At 37.2% G+C, this 20,648-nt stretch overlaps 1 long non-coding RNA gene across 3 annotated transcripts in view; it reads left to right on the forward strand.

Annotated features, from left to right (window-relative positions):
* Positions 1-20,648, forward strand: part of LOC148222003 (uncharacterized) — a 457,864-nt gene that overhangs the window by 74,926 nt on the left and 362,290 nt on the right. For all 3 annotated transcript variants that reach the window (XR_015807065.1, XR_015807066.1, XR_015807067.1), the window contains exon 2: positions 8,928-9,065. This is a non-coding gene — a long non-coding RNA (uncharacterized LOC148222003). The remainder of the gene's footprint in view (positions 1-8,927; positions 9,066-20,648) is intronic.

The following is a 20,648-nucleotide window of genomic DNA, read 5'->3' on the forward strand; positions in this document are numbered from 1 at the left end:
TGAAAGAAGTGGTGATTTAGAGGTTCTGCAGTGCTTTACTGACTCAAGTTCAGATTATAACAGACTGCTAACCCCTATTTCTCACCTGTAACGCCAACCTATAAATTATAAACATGTTGGCACCATTGTTAGATTATTATTTTTTTATAGCTCTCAATTTACAACTCTGGCTGTCCTTGAGCTCGCTCTTTGTATTTGTTACAGTCTCCTGAGGCAGGATTCATTGACTAGTGACTCCACATTTTAGCTCAGAGAAAATTCAGTCTCATTCCAATGTCTTTAATTTTTCACAAAGCCTTACTATTCCTCATTGATTATGTACTGAGGATTAATTATGCTGTCACTTAATCTGTTTACATGCTTGGACAATATATGGGCCCACTTATTCTGGCATGGTCAGCATTTTCCCCCAGTATGGGACATGCTTGTTTTATTAATTGCAACATGTTGCCATTAGAATGCATGAAAGTGGTTGGTTAGCAAAGTTGCATTTCTTCCCTTCATAAATCTATGAAGATCTCTTTCTCTGTGATTTTGAGAACTGTCTGTCTACATTTTTTGCCTTGAAGGCATCAGAAAAATTGGTATTTCATGAAAGAAGATTACTCTCTTGTAGGTTGTTTTACACAGGTCAGTGCACAGTCCAGAGAAATATGATATTATGCAAATCTGCTGTTTCACATACATGATGAAAGAAGTGCAATCAAATATGGGAAATATGTGACATGGATTCTTACTTTTAATAGTCAGAAATTTCTATCCATTTATTTGCAGATATTTAAAGATAGAAAGAAAAGAAGATATTAGATATATAATTTAAAGATTTTCTCAAAGAAGCTCAGGAAGAGAAAGTAGGATTTAAAATAGCAAAGAGCTAAGCATTTTGGTGGACTGAGAATATAGCTCCTTCACAGCCTAACCATCTACTCTTCCAAGCAACCACAAAAGAGCTAAAAAAGAGGACATCCCAGGAGGTTTTTCCCATAAAATGCTGTGCCTTTGCAGGGGAACCGCATCATTTTTGTAGTTTACTTCCCTTGATTCTCCCGAGGCTGTGAAGGATTAGCCCCAAAGTTGTTAGGAGTTGTTAGGAGAATGCTAGGAAGCCAGTGTCATTTCCAGAAAGGAATTGTGCTCTGCTGCCCAGCCGCTTTCCCAGCACAACATGACATCTCCTTATGCAGATGCATAAACTTATACAGTAGAAGATTAACTTCTTATATATACATAGATAAATTTCTTCCTCTCTATGCAATATACACCTTCTGTGAAAAATTATTCCTGTCCATGATGGGAATTGTGGGGCAGCCACTGAGATGAAATGTTGAGACATCACCTGATGTGATATATTGCCACCTAAAATTAGACAGAGGCGACTTGAGAGCCACATGGCCCAAAGGGCTAAGCAGCAATATCGAGTCTGGGCATTTGTTCCTCTTATTCCTTCTACCAGGTCCCCTTTTGGAACTCTGAACTTTTGAGACCTTAGGAAAAGGGAATTCTGCTACATGAAAAGTATAAACTCGTGAGCAGATACTGCAGAACTGTGTTCTGAAGGTTGACTTATTAGCTTGGTAATAAATAAATATTGTATAGAGGCTGAAGTTAGAGATCAGGAAGAGCTTTTTTTCTACAAAAGGCAGAAAATCCACCTCTAATGATTTCTTTTCCTCAACTTAAGTATGTAATAGTTCCTTCTTGGATGCTGCAGCAGATGGTTTTCACATGTTTAAATTCAATGTAACCATAAATCCCAGACTAACAGAATCCCTAATCTTCCTCTTTGGTTCACCTAATAAAAGATAAAATTATTAGTATGAGAAGAAAGAGCACTCTGAATTATTAAAATAATCCTAAAAACTTCTAGAGCTGTGACATGCAGAAAGAGAAGGGGGTTGAATATTATTCTTCTACCTTTTTTTTAATATGTGTCTAGGGAAGTATTTTCAGCTGATTGCATCATTTGTTTTCTCAGTGTGATGCTGCTTGTGTCAGATGCTGCTTGTGTTAGATATTTGAGTGTTACAGGTTTGGTGTTTCACACACCATCCCAGTCAGTTAATAAAAGAAAATAGGCAGGGCTTCATTAAACACTGAAAATAGTCCAGCTTAGGCTGGGTGTGCTCCAATTTAGTTGCTGTAGTCATCCCCACACTGATCTCATTTTCACAGGAATTTGCTCTGAATGATTTCTTCTCACCCAATATTTCTTAAATACTTGAATTATTCTAAAACTGCATTTTACACTTAGAAATTACATTTGCTTAGCAGTGGTGTCTACCAAGAGATTTTCTCCCACTTTTGGACAAATACATAGCTGGAGGCCTGGGAAGTGTCTGTGCAGTGAAAAAAGCAACTCCTGTGGGCTCACACTTGCAGTGTTACCTCGCTGTAAGAGAGGATATCTAATGAGCAAATGGAGATCTCCAGGGGCTTCTTATTCAACACCTTGGTGGCAATGATCTGGCAGGTGTCTCTCATACACACGTTCTGTCAACTGCATGAGTCTTTCTAGGCTTTAAGACTGATGCCAAGAAATATAGTGCCAGACTAGAATGTTAATTAATACAAGCATAAATTTGGTGTTTCTTATTTTAAGGGACAAATCTCTGTTATCAACTCAGTGGCTTTTGGATGACAGACCATATTTTGACATCACAAAATTAAGATAACTCATATTCAGAGAAATTCAGGGTTTTCTCAAGATGCAGATCTTTGACATCCCTGACTCTCCACTTTGTTACATGACTACTGAGAGCCGTTGGACTTCTGAAGTCTGGCCTGCTAATCTTTTATACTAATTTGGTATCAAGGCGTAAGCCTCTATTTGTTGTCATTTCCATGGTAACTTTAGGATACTGAGATTATATTAAGCCACCAGTTTCAGTGAGAGTTACTGCTCTGTCTCTCCTGTTGCTGTGTGAGTGCAAAGACAGAAAACTGACTCCCATCTCGGACAAGATGGGCTGGTGACACAGTGTGGGTGTTACACCAGCATCTTCAGCACATCCTGCCTGCCTTATGTGAAAGCACAAGCGTGTGTGAGGGTACAGTTTCAACAAAAAATTTACTGTGTGGTGCTTCTAATCTTAGAATTTTTGGAAATAGGCCTGGTCTGTGATCACACCAGTCACTTCAAGAAGAAATCACTGAAAACAAAGATACGGTAGGAACTACAAGGAAAGTTCTGTTTCTTCTTATTTCTAGTGACAGCATTGTTGCTGAAACTGGAAGAATTCTGGTAGGTTCACAAAGCTCTAAAGTGACATAATAATTTTACCAAGAATGATATAATCTAGTTAGAATTGTTCAGAACAATAGGATACCTCAAATATCACATATGACACTGTCCGAAAAATGATTAGTCTGAGAAGAGGAAATTATTATTCCCTCAAGAGACCTGAGAATGGAGGAGGGGCAATCACTGTATGTAAAGATATACAGTGTGCCTTAGAAGTTTGGAAGAAAGGTGAGACTGGGAATAGTATTTAGATCTTTGTGTAAGAAAAGCAAAGGACAGCTGCTGGAGGACAGTTGTAGCACAGTGAAAGCTTATTCCACACAGCAGGATTAGCTCCGTGCAGGTCACTGAAGAAGACTCATGCATTGACTGCATGACAAAAGCAGCTTGTGGTTATGCACTCTCGTGTTTATTATTATTATTATTATTTTAGTACTTTCCCCCTCTTACTGGCTTACATTATTTTACTTACCATGTGTGTCCTAAGGGATTTTTAAGGAGGATTGAGAGCTGTGCTTGTGTCAGATGGAGACTGAATGCTAATTACCAGCCTGACAGAGTATAATAACAATACAAGAGCATCAGTGGCAGAAAAAAAATGAGCAGAATATACAATTATTTTATAAAAGAGTTTCTTTCCTTGAGGGAAAAATCTGCACATTTACCATCTGTGACAAAGGAGATGTTGAACTGTGTAAGTGAATTACCCATAGCTCTGCGTACATGTGTGCATGGAACAGGATGAACTTGAAATGACATTAAGCAATTTTGTTATTGCAAGAAAAGACCAGAAGAGGTACTGAACTGCAAAGCTGCATTTTCCTTTTTCAAAACCCTAATTCAGGTTGAAAAATGAAACATGATGTAAAGCAGAAATACTATATGGACTTCTATGGAAATGTTTATTATTCTGCACAAAGCTTTCATTTTTCTTTGTGGCATGTTCTAGATGGAAATGTACAGTGTGTTGGAAGAAAATTGTAGAAGACCTAAGCTGTCTCAGTATTAATGATATATTTAAATGGAGTTTATTTGTGTACAATGAAGGACATTTTAAGGGATTTAAGGAATGGCTCCCAGTAATAAAATACTCCTACTGTAAAATAAGTGTATTATTTAAAGTTCTTCTCTCAACTAAATTTGTAATATTTACTTCTGTCTGGTTTTCAGTCTGGCCTTCAATTTTCACTTAAGTAGCATCAGAAAATTAGGCCATGTGAGATTGCACAAATTAAATTCTGGATTTTCTCAGTAAGCTTTTTTATGGGCAAGAAAAGGCTTCTTACTCTTGTACCCCTTGTGTATTTGATCGGAAATAGTCCACAAATTTTTTAGCTCAAGTTGTGTGTTATCAAATGACAGCCGAATCTGGACCTTTCACGTAGCTTTTTCAGCTTGCAAAAGAAGATAATAATGTTTGATGTCTAGACTGAGTGCCAGAAGCTGAAGCATAGACGTACCTGAGCTGGCTATGGAAAGCAGCAAAGGGGTCTGTGTGCCTGAGAAAAGAATGATTTCCTTTTCCTTCCAGTGGGGAAGCACCTTTCCTATAATTGATGTTCTCAGGCCCAGCAGAATCAGACTGCAGTATTAAATACTGATTTGTATTCAAATCAGGTGAAAAAGCCAAAAAGAGTCTAATTTTAGAAGAAACCTGGAATAAAACCTGTAGAAAAGAATTGAAGAAGATGCTGTAGCCAGATGATCTAACTGTCAAGTCTGTGGCCAAAGCATTTTAAAACAGTGGAAGAGTTGTAGACAATCACATACAAGAAGCCAGATGGAATTTGTGGATCTAAGAGCCTGTGTACACTACAGATTCAAGCATGTTAATAACATCTACATATTATATATAACTAGAAATATATAAAATAGCATCTATGCATTCACTTGAGATGTGTTTTCTCTTTCTTAAGAAGGATAGTATCAGAACATTCCTCTACTCCTTGGAAAAACTGAGGCAGCTCACATACTTTAACCTGCAACAAGAACCTTGATCCTTACAGGAGCAGGAAAATGCTGTTATCACCAGTTCACCACAAAGTGATGCCCATACAAAAGTATTTTGATTCCAACTGTAAGGAGCACCTTATTGCACAGAACAAGGGTTCAGTTGAATGTGCTTGACATTACACAGCTTTCATTTAGCCAATGGTTAGCTTTCTTATCATACAGGTGTTCACATGCACATTTTCTATATATGTTGTTAAACCAGTGAGAATTTTAACTGAGTTAAATAATGACAACTGTGGAAGGCAGGTTTTTGGACTACAGCAGAGTACATGTACACAAAGATGCCAGGATATTAAATTACTATATTCTTTTTGTCATGTTGAAGGAACGTTATATTATACCACAAGAGGTCAATTGACACAAGTCAAGGAAGTTTAGTGTGAGTCAGCAGTCATCATTAATATTTTGAATGTTGAATAAAATATTTTAATAGTGCATATCAAATATTTAAACAATGTAATCTATTTCTGGTGTATATTTCTTTGCAGCTATATTTCGGGGAAAATAGAAGTTATCTTATTTGTCTTCCTGCATTTCATTCTGCAGTCAGAATTTACCAGTAACAGTATTTGCACAATCTAAATGCTAAAAAATGTAAATAATATATATTTCCTACATCTGTGGCAGATATGTGACAAGCTGGCAGACCATGAATTAAATACTTCAAATATTTTTGCCCAGAAAAGACAGGCATAACATAGACCATGTGCCCAGTTGTAGAGACAACTGTGCTCTAAGTTGATGGAAAATATCTCATTGGATGCACTGATGCATTCTTTTACACAATCATCGTAGAAATACATGCACATAACCAAATTCCTCCTTTATCATACAAAAAAAGAATGCATACAGTCAAGAATCAAGCCTAAGCAGTTAAATCTATCTTACACTATAACTTCCCCTTCTCCTCTGCTTTTTAAAAAAATCATCCCTTCTAAATTGTAACTTCTGTGTATCACTATCTTTCTAGGGGAAATTAAGAACTATTTTTAACATTACTCTTTTTTTTTAACAAAAATAGATAGATAGATAGATAGATAGATAGATAGATAGATAGACAGATAGATAGAAAAAAAGATAGATAACTCTTCCATTAAATACTTTCATGTCATTAGAAAGCTCTTTAGCTTTATTAGGTAGGTTTTTTGTGTTTTACAAAAACGTGTTTTTCATGCAGGTTTTGACGTGTTATGTATGAGTACAGCAACTTGCAGGGACTTTTCATGCTTGTGTGGACCACATTAAAGCAAAGGCTTAGAAATCCATGCCCATGCAATATTATTTACAGCTAACTAAGGAATGAAGTACTAATGCCACGAGCCAGTCTGCATATTATTAACAAATACAAGCCATTCAGACAATAAAAAAGTCTGAATTTTGTCTTGATTCATAGGGCTGCTCTATAGATTAAAAGAATAATACATGTTGGACTAAGTGGACAATTCATCTGATCAGTACTCAGGAGCCAAAATCTGTTTCAATTTAAAATCTATATGGTTTTTCACAGTTGCTGTCACTGTGTCCATGAAAAACAGTAATTCCTTTATGATTCCCAGCCTAGCAACATGCCCACAGCAGTGTAGGCTACTCTTCTACTATTAGATAATGATTCCATTGAAATGGGCATTTATTTTAGAAATTAAACAGTCGATTATAAATTCTGTCAGATTCCTTTAATACAGAAAGTCGTTGTCAAAATACTGCCCTGACCAGCAAAACGGCTGAGCCTGAGCAAGGGCTGCCAGTTCCCTGTGTGAGCTTCCCCACAGAAATGCCTCTTTTTCCAGTTTACAGTGCTAAGGTATAATGCAGAGACTCTATCAAAATAGATTCCTTATCTCAAAGCTGCAAAGTTGACAATTGGCCATACTTTTTACAAGCAAATGTTTGGGCTTCAGCTTTCAAATTAGTCCATTATTTTTCTATTACAGATGACCTTGTGGATTTCTTGCCAAATGGCTCCTAGTAAAAAGCTTTTTCACAAAGATGGGAAGTAAAAAAAAATAGACTTTTAAGAGTGCCTCTGTTAGAAGATGTGACCATCAGCAAGCACGTGACTGATTAGGGACAACATTGTGAGGATCCATCACGTCTGGGATTGCTGGGAAGGAAGGGTGCATTGAGGGCTCTGCACTAACTGGGAGTGATGGTCAGTGCAGCATCTGCTCAGGGCTGAACTGCAGCACACGGGCTGTGCTTGTTGCAAACTTAGACTCAAAGGGACAAAGTTGCCTTCATCTTCTTTTCCACAAATTTGAGAGAGTTCTGAAGCAAAATGGGAGAGAAGACTTGAACTGTTGCATAAGATGTTTTTTCTCTTGATTGTCCACATTTTATGAACCTTATTGCTTTGCACTTTAAGGAGAGAAAAAACCCTCACAAATATAAATATTGCTATTAAGGATAGAATTATTAATATGAACAAAACCCATTTTCTAGTATTCCAAGTTTGATTACTAGTATAGTAAATTTAAGAAGTATTTCATAATTAAAAGACAAAATATTCTTTCATTCTCCTCAATTTAGCTGAGGTTTTTTCCTCATGTTTGGAGCATATTTGGCTATAGTGCATTTCATATGCACGTAAATAAAAGTTAAAGAAAATTATTTTGTTTACAAAATGACACAGCATACGTTATAAAATGTTATAATAGAACTTGCTCATACAAGTTAAGTTCATCTGTTCTGTACCTTCATGTTTATATAACCTTTAGTTGATAAAAATATCACTATAATGTATTATTAATAAATAAAAAATATGTAATTTCATCATTCTATTTTCCACATAACTCTGTCCTTTTCTCTGCAGTCTCATGCTATGCTTGACAACAGAGAGCAAAATTGTGCAGCACTATCAACCTTTCATTAAAGCAATTGAATCTTTGGTGTCTGAAATAAGATATCTAAATTGAAAGTTGAAATAATATTTTGTGGAAGAACTATGTACCCACCCTGAAGTTTGGAACTGGTCTCAGTCCACAGCAGTATAAGTGTGCTTATACCATAGTTTGGATGTTGTTACAGAGTTTTACCCTACTTAAATGTTAGGATTGCACTTCAATTTCTTATTTTAAAAGCAGTGGCACGCAGCAGCGTCCTGAATTTCATGTCCCGTCCCTGTTGTGTTATGTCTGACAAACAACATACTGACACAAGTCCTTGGAGGCAGAGCTTGGAGGCAGCTACACTGAATGGTGCTGGAATGACTGAGGTTGAGTGTGTGGCAGTGTTTGTGTGTGTGTGTGTGTGTGTGTGTGTGTGTGTTTGGCTCATTCTCAGGTATCTCTGCTCCCTGTGGATAACAGAGCCTGTAGCACATCCTGTAAGAGCAGTGGCTGGCATGTTCACAGATTCCTCAGGGGTCTGTAACAGCTAATATTGTTAAAAGCTTCAAAACTTCTCAAGCACAGCTCCCACTGGAGTCATAGGGAGTTCTTCACGGCCAGCATTTGCAGGATCATGCCCATGAATGTAGAGCATTGTAGGATTCCCTGGGAAGGAATCACAACTCCCACAACAGAAATGCCTTTCCCATTACTGCTGTATTCCAAACAGCTATGTACCTTTAAAGTTTACAAAACATTGCAGGGAAAATACAAATGGAAAACTGTTTTTTCTTCCTTTTGTTTGGATTAGTGATGCAATTAATAAGCAAAATCTCTTCTGCTCCTAGGCAGATCCTGTTAGCTTGTGCCACAGCAGGCAAGACGATGATGATGCGATGCTGAAGGAGATGAAGATGCTGGCTGGCTGTGCTGTCAGAGCATGAGGGAGAGGACTCATCCTTCCTCCCTTCTCAGAATAACAGCAGGTACTTTGCAGCATGGAGCTTTGCAGTTCAGATGCTGGTTAGGAACTACAGTCTAACAGCACACCTAAGGCAGGCAGAGATAACCCCAGCAAAGTCCTTAGCCCTGTCTGACCCTCAGCTGTGAGTGCTGAGGGTACCTTGGCACTGTCCTGTGCAGAGGTCTGGGGGCACTGCAGCAGGGCTGCCCTGGGGGATCACATTTACCATGTGTGGTGTCTACATACTTGTGGTTACTGCGCTGAAAAGAGAGAGAAAGGACAGCAACACACATGGACCTCTTTGGGGAAAAAAGGCCAACTTTATTGTATGGACAGCCCGTATTTAAACTGTGTTACGTGCTGCTAGGACAGGACAGTAGCTCATTGGACAATTGGGAAAAACATCCTTGGGACAGGACCTCAGGATGTATCCCACGGGAAAGACACCAGGTGTTAATCTTTATTATGAATTCCACTCTGTTTTTCACCATATTATCACCCTGGGAGACTTCCTCCCTAACTGAAGCTGCAGTCAGCTTGTCAGCCTGGGAATGGACCTGAGAGTCAGGAGAAATTCAGGCCTGAAAAGAATTTCCAAGCTGTAATTCCCTAGCTCTGTGAATGTGTGTGTCCACACACAATCTCTTCTTGCATTCCCAGACTGCCCCACCCCTTGAGCCAATTTGTCCCTCAGCACAGCGGCAGCCTCACCCATAAAATGTTTAGATAATATTTACCTTCTCCCCAAGGGTGTTGTGAGAATTAATAATTTCTTTTAAAAGCACTTTGAGAATTTGACTTGGCTGCTAGTAGTTATCTATAATCCACAAAATAATTTAGCAGTGGAAACTCATTTGGTTTTTTTTTCCTCATTTGTCTTTGATTGCCATTTCTGGCTTTCAAGTGATAAATGACTTCCAAACTTACTAATGTAAAACTCTGCAAATGTGTGCCACTTATGGTCTTAAATACATGTGAAGCTTTGTCTTCCCAAGGATAAGTACTGCACTTGAAAAGGGAGCATCCCAATCACATTTGACCTGTTACATAAAGTCAATAGTATCTGCAATTACTCTGTGATCCAACAATTCAAACCAATCTGTTTTTAAAGACAAATCATGCATAAACTCAGGCTAAGTAGTGGTCTCCAATGATTCTGATTCATGCTGTGCTGACAAACCCTCATGAAAGCAGATAAGCTGTATCAAGAACTAATTAAGAACAGAGTGTTTTATGCCTCCTTTGCATGAAATTAAATAACAGCATTCTGGGAAGAACTAAAGCAACAAAAACCGGCCTATTTTTTCTTACTTATACATAGGATTTTAAAACATTAGATTTTTCAGAAGCTTCAGGTTCTCTATGTATCTCTGGGGTGTAAATGCCAAAAATGAGCCATAGGCAACACAAAAATATTTCTCATTTCACCCAGTGTTTTAGTCTTGGTGGGACTATTTGGAAAAACCAGCCTAAAATATTCTTTATGGAATTAAGAGTACAGTTCTTGTGTTCCTTCAGTATCATGCTCATTTCACTTAATTGATTTTTCAGCATCTTGTTCATTCTTTGGGGAAGAACATAGTACCTAATCGATTAATCAAGTAACCTTGAGCTTTTATACCAACAAAAAAAAGATTGGAAAGTAAGTTTGTATTATCTTGCTGCTTGAGACCTCTACTGATTTAGTCTTTGTCTCAAGAATGGACGGCCCTGGCACTCAAAGTCGTTTGTTGGGAAGGTTGTTTAGAGGCACAGTATGACCTGGAATGAAATTTTGCATAGTGCCAATAGTTATGCCAATTTGAACGCATTAAATGTGTCTCCATATATCAGCACTTCTATAAATTTGATTAACAACAGAAATATCTTCCATGTATATACATTCCTAGGAATATTACTATATCCCCTGAAAAAAATTGTCTGAAGATGGAAGAAGTGTATGAAAGTCAGTTTCAAGTTAGCTTTGATCAGAATCAGCTGTCTGTCTAATGAAGACAATGATTTACATTGCATAATGGCACATTTTGATACTTTGTGAAGTCGAGGTAAAATAACAAGAGTGGTTTTACTGTTTCTAGAAATTGCAATTCTAAGATCACACAACACTTTCCAAACCTGAGGCTTAACAATACTCTCATGTATTTACGTTGTGCCTATTTACAGAAACAAAAGAAAAGGCAAGTGAACAGAGCTCAGCTGGCTTCGTATTCAGAATGAGCTTTCAAGAAAGCAACTAAATTAGCTCTCACATAGACAGATATATTTCTGCTTTTTTTCCCATATATTGTATTGTAATACGTGTTTTTCAAAATACACTTTATGTTTTATGCTGATCTTTTAAAAATACTTTCCATTTACACTTGAAATAGATATTTGTCATGTCATAGAAAAGAGTTTTCTGCAAAGGAGTGCTGCTGTCTCCTTTTTACTTTCATGCCTTCTGTCTCTTTTGGACATTTATCTAAAACGACTCCAGTGCTTCCTCCAGATTTAAGTCTGACAGTACGTGGGGCAGACAGTGGTCTCGTAGTTTGACTGCATTCCCAGTGGGAAACAGAAAGTGGTAGCAGTTGTGAAACAGCCCATTCTAACTGCAGACACCCGTAACCTCAGCCTGCTGAGAGCAAGGGAGTGGAGAAGCTGCCTGGAAAAGGATAATTCTTTGCTGAAAAGGGTTACTTGTCAACTACTGGTGAGATTCATTAGACTAGAAATTCAAAGTATCTGAATAACTCCACCCTGGAGAATGTTAGTGGAAGGTGTATTTCCAGCAGATTCAATTCTTAATCTTCATTCAGATTGAGTAATTTCTTTGTAAATATTCAGTCATTAATGTTTGAATATCTACTTTTATAGAAACATTATTAAACATCAAAGTATAGTAGTCTCATCAGAGATTCCATAAATCTGTCCATTCCTTAAAACTCTCCCTTAAGGATAGTTTTTCTCAAATAATTTTTTTCAAATTGTTCTGATAATCTTTTTTGAGCCATTTGTGTGAGCATGGGTGAATCTTTTGCAATTAATAAAATCCCCATTAACACACAGCCCTTTACTTGAATGTTCCTTAAAGCTTTGAGGACTTTTTCTCAGATTGCCATCTGAAATTCAAATACATCGGTGCACAACTTAGAAATGATTAGTCATATAATTTGATTGGTGTTTTTCTTGTTCCCTGACTGCTATGAATGTTCACAGAAGGCTATATTTAAGTGATCTCATCCTGAGATTAAAATGCATTTTCCTTGAACATCTGTGACTGTAAACTGAATGCTCACGAGAAGTGACTGTAAATGGGCTGCTCACATGTGCAATTCAAATGTGGATAAGTCTAGTTCAATTGAAGATTTAACCCAGCAAAATTTTTGTTTGTTTTTATTTCTTTCTTTCGGCTGTATTTTTTCAGTTTCAGTAGACCAGAGCAATAAAAAGTAAACCCAACTGCCTGCTCTGGACACTCCTGTGCTTCCAATGTATGGATGTGAAGCCAGTGGGAATGTTTCATGACAGCCAGAGAAAGGTAGTAGTAAGATGATCCTCTAGGCAGCACTTCACACTGCTAACAAAAAACAGCTGAAGGAACAGGTAATGATTTCATCCTTAATTTTTTTCACACATGATTGTGGATTTCTTGTGACTGTACATAATTTGTGAAATACATATCTCCTGCAGAATGTATGTGGTGTGATAATGTTCTATACACACCTGTACACACAGATTTTATTCCAGGGATTGTCTTCCATTGTAGAGAGGAAAATGCTGATTGCTTTTTCTGACAAATTCAGAGGAGTTGCCAGTCTTTTGAAGTGCAAAATTACTGACTCTCACTGCTGAAGACTGGTTTCTGTTAGGTATACAAATGGAAACTTCTAGAATTCTTTTCAATGAATGTCAGTACCACACAGCTGTTCAGGTGGAAACCCCCTTTGAAAAAATATTTTTGCTTCTTAAGAAGATCTCTGGTCTCACTACATGTACTTTGCAATCTTTACTGAGGCAATCAGCAAATAAAATGCTATGCATAAGTTGATATGCAAAGGAAAAATTTGGTTCCAAGTTTAGGTTCTTTTCTCATTAATAATTTGATAGCAATAGAAATGTATTAGAGAATTCTGCACAATGAATTTGTTATCTCTTTGCAAAATTAAGTGCTTCATTTCAGCCATCTGATCTAGTCGCTGGGTCATTGGGGAAGTACAATCCCAAAAACATGGTTGTGTTATCTTGCAGGTGCACACATGGGACTTAGTGGTATCATTTTCATGCTATGTATTTATTGTATTTTTATTATGTACTCTGCAATCCATACATTCTTTCCCTCTCTCACACATGATCCTTTTAACATCTGCAATCTTCTCTGAAAAAGCATAGGAGATTTAGTTTAATCAGGGATATGAGGTGTGATTTTCAGTATAGTTTAATCTTTTTCTGAAAATTTGGGTCAAAATAGTTCAATATTTGTATTGAACAGGGACAACCTGTGGCTCCCTGAATCACTGCTAGGGAAAGTGACAGCACAGCTTCAGTTTTCCGGCAAATGAGAAAAAAAACAACTTGGAATTGTAAAAATGTCCCACAAGATTTTACACTTTCAATTGATAAACAGATTATGGTGATAAAGCACATTTATAAACAATAATACTAGATGCTAAACAATCTTTATTTTCATTGTTTTTACTTTAATCTGCTCGTGAAGTTTTGACCTTTGTTGTTACCTATGGCTTGCTGCTGGGTCAGTTGTTATTAATACAATCATGACAGTTTAAAACTGATATTTTTTCATCTTTTAAAAAGTGTAATTTAAAAGCCTTCTGCTAGATGATGTACCTGGTATACAATAGTTGTGTTTAAATTTATAAATGAGGTTCATGCAAATTAGGAAAATAGTTTTATATTTTCCAACTTGTGTGTAATGTTTTCCATGCCTTGGGAAGCAGATTTTCTTGGATCAGAGAGTTTCCTAGAATCCCTCAAATACCTTTAACTTGCCATCTTTATGGTGACAGCTTTAATAGTAACATTCAGGACTGGAATATTAAGTAATTAATGAAAGTTTGGGGTATTTTTTTATACATTCCAAAGGTGCTGTACTATGTTCATCAAAGCTGCTTTACAGGGGTGTTTGAATGCATGCTTTTCATATAACTGTGTGTATAAACCGAGGTTTAACCAGCTGCAGAGAATCCTGCTCTTGCCAAGGACATTGTAGGAAGGTTCTGGGTTTGTGTCCAGTCAGAGGAGAAGTTCAGTGGGATGACTCTCGCAGTGATAAGGTAGTAGGCATAATTCACTATTAAAAGTCCATGAATACCAATTTATTTGTTTGTTAAATAAAATAGGTGGCACCTTCTAGCTCTCTCAGGTACACATTTTAAACACTAGTGAGGTGCAAGACAGGAAAAACTAAAATGTTTCAGCTCCATCTCTAAAGATGGTTTTTGCCTCTTTTTTTTCTTTCCTCTGATTTTTTCCTTTATTTTATATGGGCTCTGTTTTCAGACCCACACCCAATATATCTAGTCTGAAAATATTCACCAATATCACAAACAACTCCAAACAACTAGCTTAAAGAAGACTACCATGATAGGTAAAACCAGTCCAAGGACTTGAAGGTAAAAGTTTTCAGCTCAGTAGATGTTGCATATGGCATATATTTCAGACAGTATGCATATGTATTTTCTGTTAGCCTATTAAATGCTGTCTAGTAATACCTATACCAGAGATATATTTGATAATGAAAGGTTTTAAGCTAGAAAATGAATGTACATATTGGCAGTTGGTACGGGATAAGAAAGGGGACATCGATCCTCAAAAATAATAAATATCCATTACATGTTTAGGTGCATTAACAGTGGTATAAAAAAGAAGTTTTTCCAGCTCTGCATCAGCTTTCTCATTCTTCTGAATTCCCCTTGACACCATCTTTATCTCACTTTAGCCATTAGTGCTTTAACAGTTAAGGGGTGTGTGCATAAAAGGGTGTTTCATGTGTGTGATAATCCATATTTGAGTGCATGTAAATGTCGGTAAATGTGGGTGTGTTCATGTGTGATTTTATACATGTGAAAATACTGTCCTGCTGCTTGCATTGTTCTCCAATTCCAACTCCCAGGCACTGAGATTTGAGCACAGATGCTGTTTTCAGTGAGATAGTACTTGTCTATTCTTGGAATGTCATGGCAGATGTTTTACCTCGAGGTTAATATCTGACTTGTTTTAAATTCATGTGGGAAATCTGAGAGTTCCATTTCCTATCTAAAAAATCAATAGAAACTTAATCAGAGCTGCTAAAAACAAGTCCCAGTTCTTTTGTAACAGAGAAGGTAAACAAGGTACAAAATTAAAAGTGACAGAATATTTTGCATGAAGGACATGAAGTGCACCACCAACTAAGCTTCAGCTCTACAAGCTGAGTGTCTTTCAAGCTGAGGTTTGACTAGAGAAAGCTCCATCTGTTCTTTTCCTATACCAAGGCACTATAGCACATTTAAGGTACATTTCAATTTTTAGTAAAATGTAAACAAATTTCTTAACAGACATTAGCTTTGCATTGAACAGCTTGTATGGTGACCTAAAAGATTTTCTTTGTCAGAATCTGGGTGTTTAATCCAGACTCCTCACGTACGGTTGTTATTCACAAGCATAAGAAACCAGATCCCAAATGCTTTTTTGGTCCTCCTGCCCCAACAGATTTCATGCACGGGCTTCATATAGCTGAAAACTCATCTTCCCTTCTAGCCTAAACTGATTATTCTCTCTTGCTTCTGTTTTCTGTTATGTTTTTTTTCTTCTATGCTGTGCCGAAAGAAACTTGCTTCATGTCATTTGTCCTAAGCCTGGAAGAGTGTTGGGGGCATATAATTTAATCTTAAGGACACAGGGAAGTTGAGATGGCCCTGTTCAGGTTTTGTTATCTGCTCCAAGATGGTTGATCATGGGACATCCTGGTCACTGCATTCTGCAGCTGGATTCAGTCTCAAAACAAGGATTTTTCTTTCAAGTGAGATTACAATCGTAAATAATCACAGAGGAAATAGTATAAACTATTGAAGAAATAACAAGAAAGAAAAGAAAAATGTCCATTAACATCTTATTAAAGCATTCTTTGTCCTTGTTGAAGTTCCAAAGGGTGCACATATGTAAGTGAAGGTTGGTGGAGAGCCAGAAGGCTCCTTCAGGAGCCTGGTGACACAGCTGGGTTCCAGTGGCTTCCTCAGGATCATTGCCACTGATCCAGTGGAGGGCACGGAGCTGGATACAAGACCATAAAGATTTACTGTTTTGAATGCATGCTTTAAGCATTTGTATGATTAAAACAAAAAGGGTGACTTAGTTTCTTTCAGAGTAAAAATTCCAGCAATGAAAGAGCTTGGCTTGACAAGTGGATTTCATCTTAAAAATAGAAACACTGTCATTGCTATCTTTCCTACCTTACTTCCTAAAAACCTCAGAGATTTTAGTGCATATATGAATTAATAGGGTGAAAAAAAGCTGTTAGCATTCTTGTCTCATTACTTAATTTGAAAAGTTCTTGCTTTCTTTAAAGTTTAATTTAAGAAAACAGAGCATTAATATGTTAATTAATAAGAAATTCAATAGAGAACTAGAAAGCAAGTAGTTAGACTACTTTTTTCTTTAGTAAATCTGTGAAGCTCATTAAGTGCTTCTTGGAACACATGCATAGGAAAGAAGTACAGAGGAATCTTCTTAAGATGAGCTTATGAAAAAATTCCTGTCTTAAGAGACATTGGTATTCTCAAATGTATTGAGTCTACTTTTCTTAGAAAATCACATTAATTATACAAGTAATTTTGTTTAGTCCTTTGGGCAAATACTTGAGATAGTTCTTTTTAGGTCCTAGAGCTGAGTGAAATATTGACTTCTAGATCAGTGGCTGAACTAAAAAGTGCTTTTAAATACATACTAATCCAAGATTTTAAATTTTCTTCTTTTTTGTCTTTTTCATCAAAATAAGATTGCTCAAAAGTGGGCTTGAAATTGCTCATATGGAGATAATTTTATTGATTTAATAAAATTTTTATTCTCCTCAGTTTTAAAAATTAAATAAATTTCATCTTGTAAAAAGTTTCAGAGACCAGCTTTGAAACATTATTAATTTTGAAATATATTTCCAAATACCCCTCTTTATTTCCTGTTCCTGCCTGGAAGGGAAGTATCCCTAAATTTCATCAAAGACATGAAAGTCCGAATCAAACTGAGGCTCCATTTTTTCATGTGCCAAACTCCTGACAAAAAAAATCAGCATTGTTGAAAGAAGAGCTGTGTTCTTGTCCAAAATGTCAGGATTTGCTATCTTCTTGCTTTCTCTGTGTCTCCTATAAATACATGAATCAGCTGTAGGGCATAATATGACTTTGGTACCATAAGAGTGGTTTCATTTTTGTGCAGCTTTTCTCTGGCTTTATCATTTTCTCTGATCCCATCTGACAGTACATGTTCAGACTTCTAAAATAAATGTCCTTCCAGTCTCAGTGTGTACGCAACACCGGGATTCAGGTGTGGTCCCAGAGTGATCCCAGATATCTTCATCCTCTCTGAAAACCTTTTGGGATAGCATTTTAATCCATGCTGGATGCTGAAACCTGGCCATTAACACAACCATGGGTGGGGTTTGGGTTGTTAAGCCTGTTTACAACCAATTTCCACGTTGCATGAGCAGGAGGGCCGATTCTATTACTAGCTCTGTTATCCATAGCATTAGCTGGAAAATCCTGTCTTCTGAAAACACAGTTTTGTTACAAAAGTAAGTGCAAGGCCAGCCCTTGACACCAAGGATGGCAGTGGAGGCTTTTAGAGAGGACTCACGCATTGTTCAGGCCTCTTCCACAAGCAATTACGGGTCCCATGAATGATTTCTCTGTGGTTATGAATGTATAACTTTAGGAGGAGGCTGCTGTTAAAAGCTCCTTTAGGTCACAGCAGCCACCTGGGGCACATTGAACTCCCTGTTACATAAGTGCACACAAAAGGAGAGAGGACTCCCTGCAGCTCTCCCTCGTCCTTGTCTGCCTCCTGTGAAGTGTGTGAAAGGTTTGCAGCTTTGCCTGTTCCATGAAGAGAGGATGAGCAAGCTGTTCTCTTCTGTGAGCCTGAAATTACTGGGTTTTAAATGGGAAAAATATATTAGGAGTATTAACATTCTATTAGCTTCCTCCTCTCTACCCACTCAGACCCTAGATGGGGCTTGCTGTATTTATGTAATCTTCACAGGTATTTATTGACACTAGAAAATGATTAAATGAGATGTTTCAGTGCAGGCTGACAGGGTTTCAATTTATGAAGAGCACAAGAAGATAGGCTGCTTGTCAGAGTTTACCCAAACCTACTATTGAGGCATAAACCATCTCTCTTAGAGGGATGAATAAGGCTGAGGACGTCTGAATCTTGTTTAGCTCACTAGTGGTAGCTGAGAAAAATTGAATGATTTAGGACAAACCTGTCTGTTACTGCATGGGAGCCCCAAATTAGGCTGTGCAGAGAACACCAGAAAAATAGGTAAAAAGTGGATATTCAGGGGGAAAATAAATATTTCACCTCCAGTGGATGACATACTGGTCAAATACTCAGACCAGGGTCAGTGATTTGACATTATTCTTTCAGCAGTCAGGAGAAAATAGCAAAAAAGAGAGTGTTGTTCCTGAATCATCTTCTGTTATTCCCTGCCAGATCCCCTTAACATAAGTACTTTTAGTTTTAAGGAAGAAATAGTAATTAAAAGTGATATATAAAATAATATTTTTTTCTTTCTTTTTTCTTTTTTTCTTTTTTTTCAGTCCAGACAAAAAGAGGGTGATTTTGTTGTTTTGGAACCTTACTCCTCACTGGTTTGAATTCAATTCCTCATTACTACTCATGACTGTATTAGCTTTAATAAGATTCCAAGTTACTTGCCCAGTCTGTGGTCTTACACCTCAGTATTGTTTCCTATTGCTTGTGTGCACTGATCCTCTCTGTTGTACTTCTAATCATATTTTCTTTGCAATTTTACCTTTCTCTCTCGTGTGGTGCAGTTTCTGTTCCCTTGTTATTTTTCTAATAATAGCCAAGTTTATTTAAGATTGAATTTTTTCTGCTGGGGTATAGGTGATCAGAACTGTGGAGAGTAATTCAGATATTATGCAATGAATGTTTTGCTTTATCCCTACTGGAAATTCCTTTTAGAATCAAATTTCTTGTCACAGACACCTTGTTCACAATTACCTTGTGTTTAGCTAAGACAACTATATCTTATATTGCTAACCTCTTTCTAATGAAAAATCTCCATGGATAGAACATTCTTTAAATGAATATTTAGAAAATATCTATTACTGTTGTCAGGTCTGTCATGCTGGAGCAGAGATCTCATTGTCTACCTAAAATTGTCTGTTAGCACATTTTGCATAAAATATCTGTCTTTGTTCGTTTCCCGTTTTGAACATTTGCAATTCTATCAATTTCCATGTCACAGTCAGTCAAACTTTCCTGACTTTCAGCATTAACAATTTCTGTAGTACAAGTCACACAAATGCTCATTACTGGGAGCATTAGCCTTCTATTAGCCTTCTATTGTGTGGGACACTGTGTGACACACAGAAGATTAACAAATAGTGAATGATGAATAGTTGGAACAAAACTCAAAAGAAGTATGGCAGCAGAAGTGAGTGTTCCTTGGCTCTGACCTGTGCTGAGGACCTGTCTTCTAGGACAGTCAGAAGAGAAATAATTTTGTGCATTTGGATGAATTATTTCAGAAGGTGAGACTGTTTAAACTTTAAACGGAAAGCTTAAAATTTGATTTATGTCAAACTTCCATCAGTCATATTTTGCTATAACCATATGGATTTCAGCAAAGCTATTTTGGGTTTATTCTACTGTAAATGATACCAGTGTCATATTCTTAGCTTGAAATACAGAATTTTTATGAACTTCACAAATTGGTCTTTCTGGCCTAGGAGAGAACTGTGATGTAACTTGCAAATACAAATGTCTGACAAATCAAAATCTCAAAAAGGAATGAGTTTTGCTGGCAGAGTTTTTGTCTTTTGTTCTCCCAAAGGGGTAATTAGTGTAACATGCAAAACGGTTCCAATTAAACTTGTAAAAAAGAAAAATGCTAGCTTTTCACAGAAGCTTTTTCCTGAGGACTCAGACCAATTCCAAGATTTACTGAGGTTTAGAAATATTTCATTTGTATCAGGTGGCTCAACAAATTCACAGCGAAACCAGCTGTGAGTGAGCACAAACTTTGAATCTAAAATCTCTCAAAGCTGTGTAAAAATACAGACTGGTGTCAGCTTAGATACACCCAGACCTGTACCTGTCCTGTGTGTGCTGCTTTTCATCTCCCTCTGGCTGGGCACGGATGGGGCAAGGTGGAGCAGCATTCCAAACGCCAGTCTGAGAATGCTGGGCAGGTGGCTGTCATCTGAGATAAAGAATTACTGGATTTTATTTTGAAGACTGAAAGAGAGTGAGAAAAAAATTATCCTGAGATGGCTTAGACTTGCAGCTTTGCCCATGTCCAAAGCAAACCGACTGACAGTTTGCCTTTGTAGGCTTCTGTTTTGAGGTGGTGGCTTCATTCAAATCAACATCTTCTGAACAG

Source organism: Sturnus vulgaris, chromosome 15 (genome assembly GCF_052056855.1).
Source record: "Sturnus vulgaris isolate bStuVul1 chromosome 15, bStuVul1.hap1, whole genome shotgun sequence".
Classification (NCBI taxonomy): Eukaryota; Metazoa; Chordata; class Aves; order Passeriformes; family Sturnidae; genus Sturnus; species Sturnus vulgaris.